General features: G+C 45.7%; 1 protein-coding gene across 1 annotated transcript in view; it reads right to left on the reverse strand.

The window, feature by feature from the left end:
• Positions 1-11,696, reverse strand: part of LOC122939294 (kyphoscoliosis peptidase-like) — a 37,391-nt gene extending 25,695 nt beyond the window's left edge. Inside the window, exon 1 of the mRNA XM_044295367.1 lies at positions 11,608-11,696. The gene's annotated coding sequence lies outside the window, so the exon portion shown is untranslated. The remainder of the gene's footprint in view (positions 1-11,607) is intronic.
• Between the last annotated feature and the right edge of the window lie 232 nt (positions 11,697-11,928).

The following is an 11,928-nucleotide window of genomic DNA, read 5'->3' on the forward strand; positions in this document are numbered from 1 at the left end:
ACATTGTAAGTGTCGGTCTGGGATTCCTTGGGCCCTTCAAAGGAAATTATTCTCGATGTCCAACCCCTAAATCCTCAATAATGTTTAGTACGTTTAAAATAATAGAAAGAAAAAAAAGTGGAAAGTGATTGGCTCCAAAAGTTGCAAATGTTTTTTTTTTCCTCTGGATCTTTGGGGGCCATCATAATATCAAAACCTGGGCCCACTGGAGGATCCTCTGGTCTCTGGAGGGGCAGGCCAACCCTGAAAGTTGGGGATGTCCAGCTGTGGCTACTGGGGAAGAAGAGGCTGTTGTGAATATTGGGAAAGTATGTGTTCGGGGCGGATAGAAGAGGTGGGCATGGGACTGCTATGATTACCGTGAAAGTGGGGAACCACTGTGCATACTGGTGAGACAGCTCTGGTGAATGGAGATGCCATGAATCTACGCCATATCTAATTGCAAATCCATGAATACCAGAAATACAAGGGTAATCCAATTTTGTCCACATGACCATTTTGTCGTGTGAACATAGCCCAAGGGTTACAAATCCCAGCATGCAGTGCAGGATATCATTGCTGGCTCCAACGTTTTAGAGTCTTTCCCCCAGATCTGTGTGAGTTTTCTCCATACCTACGGTATTAGAACCTAGCATGTGCTTTCCATAGATAAATTCTGGACGTCCCATGTTAATGCTCGCAGGTTTACCGCTAATCTCCATGTTGATTTATGGACCTTGGTGCATTGTTACATCTGCCATATGCTGGTCAACCCTAAACAAAGAGTGGTGTTCACACTATAATTAGCCTGCTCGTCCTGACGGGTACATGGAGTCCACACGTGTATAATTAGCTGGGGCAGGATCCTGCACATTGTATTTTCCAGAGCTATGAAATAGTCCAGCCATCGGTGCAACAATGTAACAGCTGCTACACAAGAAGGGACAAACTGTTACATTGTATCTTATATCTCATGTTCCTTAAAGGGCCTGTCCAGTAAGTAAAACGTAATCATTTTCTAATATATGAAGCCTTCCAAATCCTCTGCTCGCCGTCAGTGAATGGAAACATTTTGCATTCAATGGTCTTGCTCATGGACATTAGACAGAATTGTGCTGCTGCTGTATTTTGCGGGACACATTGGTAAAAACGTTAGCTTTGCGATTTCAGTAACATTATATAAGCTTTAGATTCTTCTTCAAAAATGGACACTTTGGTGGAGATTTAGTAAACTGGTGTAAAGGAAACCAATCAGATTAATCCTTTCATTTTTCCAAAGGAGCTCTGAAAAATGAAAGGTGGAATCTGATTGGTTGCTATCATCTCATTTTCTATCCAACATGGTGCACTGCTCTGTAGCCCCCTGTAATAGTGCCATGCACACAATGACCCCATAACTGTGCCACTCACCATACAGTGCCCCATACCTGTGCCAGGTAGTCAGTGCCTTATAACAGTGCCAGGCAAAACTTTTGCCCACAGCTGAGGTCAAAAGTTTTGAGGCGGACGCAAATTTTGGTTTTCACAAAGTTTGCCACTTCAATTTTTATGGTGGCAATTGGATTAAGTCTAGATAGTTATGAACAGTGATCAGGTGAACTGTTATTAGTTGCAAAGTGTTTCCTGCCACGAAAATGAACTTAATCACAAAAAAAGAATTTGACTGCATTTCAGTTCCTGCTCCAAAATGACCTGCTAACATGATTTCAGAGATCTTCTCATTAGTTCAGGTGAAAGTCTTAATGAGGACACAGCAGACTGATTGAGAAGAGGAGACCGTTTGCTTTAAAAGGGGAAGTAGTGCTTGAAATCATCGTCTTTGTCTGTTAACCATGGTTACCTCCAAGGAAACACATGCAGGCATCATTGCTTTGCACCAAAATGACTTTATAGACAAGGATCATAGTGCCATCTCCCCCCCCCCCAAAAGTGCCAGTATCAAGTGCCTCTCTCCTTCCCACCCCCCAGGTGCCAGTATCATTGTGCCAACCCCCCCCATGTGCCAGTATCAAGTGCCAACCCCCCCCCCATGTGCCAGTATCAAGTGCCTCTCTCCTCCCCCCCATGTCCCAGTATCATAGTGACATCTCTCCCCCCAAAACAAATGCCAGTATCAAGTGCCTCTCTCCCCCATGTGCCAGTATCAAGTGCCTCTCTCCCCCCCATGTGCCAGTATCAAGTGCCTCTCCCCCCCATGTGCCAGTATCAAGTGCCTCTCTCCTCCCCCCCCCCATGTGCCTGTATCATAGCGCCAACCCCCCCCCCCATGTGCCAGTATCAAGTGCCTTCTGCTCCCCCCATGGCAGTAACAGTCGGGTATTAAAAAAAAAAACACTTACCTCCATGTCAGCGATGCGATGCAGCCTCTTCCTGTGTCCTGCCCTGTATGTCTATATATGGAGTCAGTGCTTGTGTATTCTAATATAGCCTGTATTTCAGAAAAGTTTCTGTTGGGATTCAAACCCACAACCTTCTGTATCAGAGGCAAAGCACTTACCCACACAGCCATAAGAGCTACAATGCCACTGACTGAAAAAATATGAGACTTCTACTGTTATAGCTGGCTAAGTGTACATCTATACACATGACAGCTGCCCTAACACACCCAGCACTGCTATATCTCTATATGACAGCTGTCCCGGCCAGCCCCAGCACACTCAGCACTGCTATATCTCTATATATGATGTACAGTTAGCCAGCTATAACAGTAGAAGTCTCATTTTGCCAGTCAGAGGCATTGCGGCTCTTATGGCTGTGTGGGTAAGTGCTTTACCTTTGATACAGAAGGTTGTGGGTTTGAATCCCAGACACATCCTCTTGTAAATGAGAAGTGTGCAAGTTGCTGGCCTTGCTGGCTCCTCTCTCTGTCAGTCACTCTGTGTAATATACTGCACCAGCCAAGGAGCCTCCTTGCTGTCGGCATGGCCGGCTGTGCGGCAGTCAAGGCTACCGGCCTAGAGGGAATTTTCCTGGTAGGCCAGTCCGGCCCTGAATGTGAGCGCAGAGGGCCCCCTGTTCAGACCTTCGAGAAGATGGACGATGTTACAGATAGGCAGCAGCCAACTGACTACATAGGATGTCTTTGTAGTAGTTCAGTTTGTCCTCCCTCTCGGTGGGTGTAAAAAAGGCCCCTATTCTGGACCGGTAGCGAGTTTCCAAAGAATTCATCCCTCTGCCGCATGGTGACAATTTGGCTGTCTCTATGCAAGCAAGTGAGCATGCATTGAGCCATTTGTGCAAGTGACTCGGAGGGACTCCCTGCCTCCATCTCCACTGCATACTGCCACGGTGTGTCTGGGTCCTATGTATCGTCTTCCTCATCGCCCTGTAGCTCCTCTGGCTGCTCCTGCTCCTCCTCTTCTGTCACCTGAGTGGAAAAAACACCATTTGGCTACACATTGCTTGTGCTCCAATGTCCTCCCCCTCCTCTTCCAGTTCAGCCCCCACAGGGCTCATGTGGCCGTGAGATCTAGTCTCCAGTCCCCTGACCAGCCATTGTTACCAGTATCTGTTCTAGGACATGAAGCAGTGGAATGACGTTGTTCATTCGTAGTCCCTGGCCACTGACAAATAACGTTGCGTCCTCAAAGGGCCTGAGCAAGCGGCAGGTGTCACCATGGTTCTGATTTTGAGTTTCGATTTCTTTATGCATCACATGGAGCAGTTCGTCCCCTGTGCAAACCAGCTGCAGAACAATGTGACACCGCCGTGCCCTGCACATGTGGTATGCTGGAGGGGCACTGTGAATTGTCACTGCTGTGGAGGCTGAGGACATGGTGGAGGATGAGGAGGCAGAGGTGGACATTGTCGCAGGAACAACGGCGTGACAACGTGGAGGCGGAAGCGGCATGACCTGGTAAGTTGCTGGTGTGGCTGTGCAGGAACCACATTCACCCAGTGGGCCATAAAGGAAATGTATTGTCCCTGACAATAGTTACAGCTCCACACGTCGGTGCTGCCGTGCACTTTGGCAGACACTGACAGGCTGAACAACTGGCCTACCTTCTGTTCTACATGTGTGTGCAGGGCTGGTTCTGCTTTTTTCGCAAATAAATGATGGCTTGGGACTCTTCACCTTGGCTCGGCACAAGCCATCAGTTCTCTGAAAGGTGCAGAGTCCTCCACTTGGAAAGGAAGGGACTGCAGCACCAGCAATTTGGCCAGGAGCACATTCAGCTTCTGCGCCGTTGGATGAGTGCACGCATACTGTTGTCTCTTGGGAATCACTTCGGTGATCGATTGCTGACGGAATGATTGATGAGGAGAAGGAGCAGGAGCATCAGGACTGGTAGATGGTGGGAAGGACAGACAGCTCCCTTCGACTGAGGTGGTGAAGCCTTGACTGGCTGAAACTGAGTGGGTGCCATTGGGTGACATAGCGGCAGCTGCGGCAGGCTGGACCACCACATCAGAGCCACAGTTCTCCCAGGCCACTTTATGGTGACACTGCATATCTTGACGCAAGACCGTGGTGCCAACATTTGCACCCTGCCCACACTTCACCTTCTGCCCACATATTCTACATATGGCCATGTTGACCTCCTCTGGCGGCTTCACAAAAAACTGCCGCACCGCCGAGTACCTGATTTTCCCCCCTACACTACACACTGGCTGACTGCTACCGCCGCTGCCTTCGTGAACCCCTGCACCACTCCTTTCTGGGCAGGTAGGCTCCAGCAAAACGGATGTTCTACTCTGTGACCGCTTGGCTCCCGACCTCCCACTGTTGCCACCCTGCTGACTCCTGGCCACACTAGCGACTTGCTGGCTCATGGGCAAGCTGCCACCCTCTTCTCCTGATGATGATGAATCCCTTCTTCACCCGGCTCCCAAGTGCGATTGGCTTCATCATCATTGAGTACTGTCCTCCTCAATGATCTCTGAGCCAGGAGACTGACCGCTCGCAACACAAGCTCCCGCGCCACTCTCCTCATCACTACTTGCTGGCCTAGTGGAGGAAGTGGTGGATGTCTCCTCCAGATCTTAGCTGCTGACTGTCCACTAGTAGCTCGTCCTCGCTGTATAGTGGAGCTGAGGCCCACAGCATATAATACTTCTCTGGCTGAGGGAACAGAAAATGACAGAGGCAGGTTGAGGACAGATGAGGGCACAGGGCCTGCTCCCGGGCCATGCCAACTAAGGGTTGTGTCTGACAAACCCACCGACTCTTGGCTGGGGGTGTCTGATGTCACTTGGGGTGACTTGGATGACCTAGTCAACCATTTAAGAACCGCTGGGTTGCTGGTCAAGACACGACCGCTAGATGACACCGGGAGCTCAGGCCTGTCACTGCAACTCCTTCTACCACAACCCCTTACTCTGCTGCGACCTCTGCCTGCACCAGAAACATTCAGGTCTCTGCCACTCTCTGTCTGACATATTTATAGCTGAACTAAACAAATTAAACGGAAATTAAAACTCCCCTAAAATCGATGAATATATTTTTCTTTTTGTACTGAAATACGACCCTATCCGCTTTGACCAAAAAAAACTCAAAGAGTAAACTGCGCATATAGTTTTCTTAAAGTAGTGAAATACGCCCCAATACGCTTTCACCAGAAATAACTGCAACAGTGCACTGAGAATATATGTTTCTTGTTGAATGGAAACGCTTTGACTGGAAAAAAATTAAAGAATCTGATTGAAGTGCATATATATATTTCTTGAAGTACTGAAATACGCCCCTATACGCTTTCACTAGAAATACCTGCAGAAGTGAAATGTGTATATTTTTTTTTTGTCGTACTGAATAAGATACTAAGATAAAAGCCACTAAAGGCTTTTTGTCACGGAAGGTGTAACATAAAACAAGAAGTAACAAATAAGGATCCGACTGGCTTGATCCAAAACTAAGGAACAAAAGGGTCACCCCTATTAAAGCCCTGAAGCTCTCCCTGTCTTCTCAGCCCATGCAAAGATCTCAGTGATAGAAAGTTGCATGTCCACGTACCTAGACTGAATGACACCTGCAAACCCTATAATAGTGAGGTGGCACGACCACCAGCTCCCTGCACTTTATACGGAGGGAGTCAGGGTCACCTAGAATCAAGCCAAACAGGAAAACAACAAATAAAGAAATAGACTTATCTGAAAATCCAGCTGTAGCAACTTCAAACAGAGACCACATTCCAGGAAGTAGTATAAACCGCAAAGTGAGGAAGTATGGGAGGAGATATATAAGGAGGCAATCACTGCTAATAGATGACAGCTGGGAGAGGGAGGAGAGATGTCAAAGCGAAAGCAAAACAAAAGAAGATCATGCAGGAGGTACTGAAGAACGTTCAGAACTTCTCAAAGATCTGGTGGTGACACTTTTTAACGTAACACTTGCAGCCCAATAACAAATAGCTGGAATGACAGAGCTGTCTAATGGCTATCTGGATCCCCAAATAATTGTTCCCTGCACTTGTAAATCACCTTCCTATCACTGTCCCTAGCGCCTTCTGACTTCTCTCCCTGCACTAAGATGCTGTGAAATAATTCCTCCCTATCCTTTCCCTGCACTTATAAATCCTTGTTTCTGTCTTTTTTTTTCTCCAATTGCTGTCCCTAGCGCCTTCACACGTCTGTCCCTGCACTCTGAACGCTGCCGTTTTAGGAAAATTGCGATTCGTTACCACGTTGCGAATCAATTTTTTTCCTGAAATTCTAAACGAATTCCACTTCGTCAGCTTCAGTTCGCTCATCTCTAGTGAGCGCCACCATGAGTCCTGTGTCATGCCATCAGTAAAGCGTCCTGAGTCTGCCCACTGAACACTGCTTCCTGGAGCTTGTGACCTGCCGCCTTCATGGACGCGGGATCTTCCGGAGTCTCACTCGGTGCTGCACGCAGCGTAGCTTACGCTTCATTTATTTTTAGCTGGGTGCTGAGAGGCACAGGTCAGGATCTTACCACGGTTGGATCTATCCTGGCGGCTAATTAAGCGTCCGATGTCTCGCTGCGAGTGTCGCCGCTTCTATGTTCCATTACCCAGAAGCGTAATGACTATTGGGTTCTGAGTGGATAGAAATAACGAGCCGCCTCTTGATCGATAGGAACAAATCTATATCATAAAAGTGCTTGTCCTACCTTATTAAGAGCCGCAAACACTGATACATGGCCGCCATCTGCACAACCCGTCTGCGTCGAGAGCGCCTGCCGGTTTTTGGCAGGCGGATCCTGCGCAGCCACAGATGTTTATCTAACTAAGAACTTAATTGCCAAATAGGTGCCAAAAAAAACGGCTGCAAAGTTCAACCACCACCTGAGTCCTCCGACTGGCGAGGCTGACGTGATAAAGCGCATCTTAATTAAAAGGCTCTGGGAGGGCGCTGCATTAACCCCTTCGTGACGGACAACGGATCTGAAAACTGAGCAATCAAACTCGTTATGAAAGCTTTTTTTTTTTTGTAAAGATAAACATTGGGGGTCATTTACTTTTTGGTGTATATATCTTTATGGTGAATAAATAACCTTTGCTCAGCAATCTGCGACTTTTCCCCTTTTCGCACTAGGTCTAAAAAAGGGGGCGTAGCATGGACGGGGTTGGGGACGGTCCGGCAATCATTTTCTACACCTGTTTTAGGTGTAGAAGAGGGTTTGAATCTACACCAACAAGGGAGCTGGTGTAGATTTAGACCGTGGATATGCCGAAGTTATGTAGAGGCGCCGGCAGCATCCTCTGCCAGCTAAAGGGGTATTAAGACCGGCGTCTAAATGACCCCCATTGTTTCTATTTTGCACCATTGTTCCAGATCTGTGAGTGCAGCCTGCAGCGTAAAGAAGGGAGGATTTCATTACAGTTATTAAGGCTACCCTCAGCAATTTAATTAAAGTTCAAAAGAAAGCTGCATCCACAAGTGTGGTCCCCACTATATGTCTGTTTAACTAGGTGGGATAGTTGACCACAAAACAGCGGACCCCACTTTTTCCAAAGAGGTGAGGGTCCCCAGAGGTGAGAAGACATAAATGGACAATGCTAGGTAGAACAAATCGGAGAAAGCAGCCTTTGATGCAGGCTATGTAGATCCTAAAGGTGGTGGAGGCCTCATGGCACATGACTCGGGTGGGAGGCGCAAAGCAAGAGGATGGAAGTGGTAGATGTGTGAGATAATTCCCACAGTGGCTGGAGTCCTGTTCCCGCGCTCCCTGGATGTGCACAGTGAGTAGGGGGCGCACCTGAGATTCCCGCAGGACACAACCGGGTTTGGGGGTCTCCTGCCTGGTGGAAGGTGCGGTGCCCTTGTTGTGGTGATGAGGTGCAAGGCAGAACAGTATAATGGAAGAGGTAGATGGTGGACACAAAGGGGGACATTTATGGAGACTGGTGTTCCCATACGCCAGTCTTGATCTTCTGTGCGCTGGTGTAAGATCGTCTAATGCTTCTTAAAGGGGTTGTGCCGCGAAAAATATTCTACAGTTTTCAAACTAACATCTGGATCTGAATACTTTTGTAATTGCATGCAATTAAATGTAGTAAAGTCACTGACCTATTCAATAAAATGTATCTGTATAGCGCCACCTGCTGTTTGTTTTTTTCCTTATTTCTTGTCCTCCTTACTCACATGCTCTGTTTAAATCTTCACCTGTCACCAGCTGTAACCGTTACAGGGAAAGCGCTACAACAGAAAAGACACGCCCCCTGAGACAGGACACACCTCTGAGCTGTGATAGGGAGAGTTGGGGCAGAAAGGACACACCCCTCAGCTGTGATAGGGAGAGCTGGAGCAGAAATGAGACACCTCTGAGCTGTGATAGGGAGAGCTGGAGCAGAAATGACACACCCCTGATCTGTGATAGGGAGAGCTGGAGCAGAAATTACACACCCCTGAGCTGCGATAGGGAGAGCTGGAGCAGAAAGGACATGGCCCTGAGCTGTGATAGGGAGAGCTGAAGCAGAAAGGACACACCCCTGAGCTGTGATAGGGAGAGCTGGATCAGAAAGGACACCTCTGAGCTGTAATAGGGAGAGCTGGAGCAGAAAGGACATGCCCCTGAGCAGACAGTGGAGCAATGAATGGGGAGATCTCTGGATCCATGTGAGGTACAGGGCAAGTATTGTATTCAGTTTTTTTTACAGCCATGGGACAACCCCTTTAATAAATTAGTCTCATCTCTGGGACTCTGTGTGCCAGAAGACTTGAGCTCTAACTTCAGGCCCTGGCCATCAAGCTAAGCTCCGCCGCTTTCATAGCCACTTCAAAAAAGTGTTGAGAAGCTCCAAAAGTTGCAAATTATAGTGCAAATATGGTGTGTGCCACAATTGTGGCCTCAAAGCTTTAATACACGTCCCCCAAAGTCTTCACTAGAGCTTCAGGAAACCTTCCAGAAAATGGAGGCTCAGTTCTCTTGCTGAGGCTGAATGAATGCGTTACCTCCTGGAGCTCCCCGCAGGGGGCACTGTATTATAATTCCCAACTCAGCTGAAGGTTCGTCACAAGTCCAATAATCTGTCTGCATTTCGTTTAGCAGCACAGGCTCTTCTTCAAGCAGTAAGGATATGAACAGGGACCAGAAGACTTTACTACATAGCAGAACGTGTGCTGCAGTTCTGGGTATGACCAGTGGCCTTTAGACCAAGTGCTAAGTCTACAGCCTTGTGCATTACCTTCACAGATTTCCATGCACCAACCCTCTTTATATGGCTGCTCCTCCTTCTTTATATGGCTCCTCCTCCCTCTTTATATGGCTGCTCCTCCCTCTTTATATGGCTGCTCCTCCCTCTTTATATTGCTGCTCCTCCCTCTTTATATGGTTGCTCCTCCCTCTTTATATGGCTGATCTTCACTCAATGTGTGGGATGCTGGGTCCTCAGAGGCTGACACTGCCTCATACCGGACTGCATAATCTATCTGCTTACACTAATAGACCAAGCCCAGGGCTTAGAGCCTGCCCCTTCCTGGAGACTATTCCCAGGGGGTGGGAATTAACCCTATACTTCAGCCTCACCGTGCACACAAACAACAAAAACAGTATGCAGTGAAATGAAGCCACAAAACATCACATTCCATGTCTGGCACTGTCACTGGTCATTTTGCAGTGGTCCACTGGGTCACTGCAGGTGCCCTGCCTTGAATAAGCACTACATACACAGGTACAGCAGAGATGTATATGCTTGACATAACAGAATAAAAAGCCTCCATTCTTTACACTGCTGGCTGGTGCAAAAGAATCTACTGCAAGTTGTCTTTGTAGCTCAAGGGTGGTACTGTCTTTTATTAAAGAGACCGAGTTGATATACGGAGACTTACGGACAGGCAGTGCATCATGGGTAAAATGTGCAAATTGGCAGATATCAGACAGAGCAGAGACTGACCCAAGTGTAGGCAGCTGTTTCTGGGCGTTGGTCCCTTCGTCAGGAGCAGGAGGACTGTGCTAATTTGCATACTTTTTTCCCATGGAGCATTGCCTGTAAATAAATCTCCATAAAGCCACCAGGTCTCTTCAATGAGAACCAATACCTCGCTAGCGGCATGTGAGGCATCGCCGTTTTTTATATTTCTAAAATTTACCCTGTAACAAATACCCAGGGGAAGACTCCACCTGGTGGTGGACATGGTGGGGAAATATCCAGATTTCACATATACATGACATATAGAGCATGGCTGTCAGACATGTGATCCCATGACTATATGGACTCCATACTGTCTCACATCACATATTGAGGCAGAGATTTCATTCTCTCAGATTTGTGGATTTGTGTAACACAAGAGATTATTACACCTATTCTCTATATTAGAAAACCGCAAAAACACCAAGAAAAAAAATGTCACAACAGAAAACACAAACCTCTTTTTTGATTGTTTGGGATTGTTTGTCATTTTGCCAATTTTAGGTAACAACATCTTATGTAAATATTATTAAAATATAATAAAAATCAATAGTAATATGTATGAAATATACATTACATATTAGGCTACTTTCACACCTGCGTTTAGGTGCGGATCCGTCTGGTATCTGCACAGACGGATCCGCACCTATAATGCAAATGCTTGTATCTGTTCTGAACGGATCCGTTTGCATTACCATGAACCAAAAAAAAATGTTTTATTTAATTTTTTGTTCATGATAATGCAAATGGATCAGTTTCTTGCATTATTTTAGGTCTGTATGTTATTAGATTGTTCTAAGATTTGAATATATAATTTTTTTGTTATTTTTATTTGATCTATAGTGGCAATATTTACTTGTTCTTAGTTTATTTTAATATAGTAATGTTTATAATTATTAACTAATATATATATAAATATTCTTTTATCATTTTAATATGTTAACATTTTGTTATTTGTTCATATTTTATTATTTTTTAGATATTTTAAATTTTAATATATTCACATTTTATAATTTATTTGTTCATATTTTATTATTAAATATTTATATGTATTTTTTTATAAATTATTTGTTAATATTTCAGAATTCCATTTTAATTTAATTGTAATATGTTGCAATATCCTTGTTCTTTGTTACTTTTTTATATTTAGAATATTTTTGTTATTGTATTTTCATGTTATTTTGTATTATGATTAACAATGTATTATTATAATTATTATTGTTTTTGTTCTGTAAATCTCTTTAGATAACATTTTGTACTGATTTGCTAATCTAATTTAAATCTGGTGGACTATCAGATGATACATTGCAGTACTTACCACCCAAGGTATAGGGAGAGTCAGTGTTGGCTGTGCCAGCTTCTCTGGGTGCACGGTCCGGTGTGGGTGAGGAGTCCTTATATACCCCAGGAGCCGGGCCTGTTCTTTCCTCTCACACACTTCACATGTTCAGAAAGATCTATAAATACTTCAAAGGCTCGCTGTAAACTTTCCATGCCCTGCCGGGGTTGTACAGATAAAGCGGTTTGAACGTAAATAGTCGCTGTTCCTCAGGCTCGTTGCGCAGGTTACTTAGTAACATAAGATAGTTTGGGTGGATTTCAACAGTAAGCAGAAAAACACCTACAATAATTAGAAAGC

The sequence above is a fragment of the Bufo gargarizans genome, chromosome 1 (genome assembly GCF_014858855.1).
Source record: "Bufo gargarizans isolate SCDJY-AF-19 chromosome 1, ASM1485885v1, whole genome shotgun sequence".
NCBI lineage: Eukaryota > Metazoa > Chordata > Amphibia > Anura > Bufonidae > Bufo > Bufo gargarizans.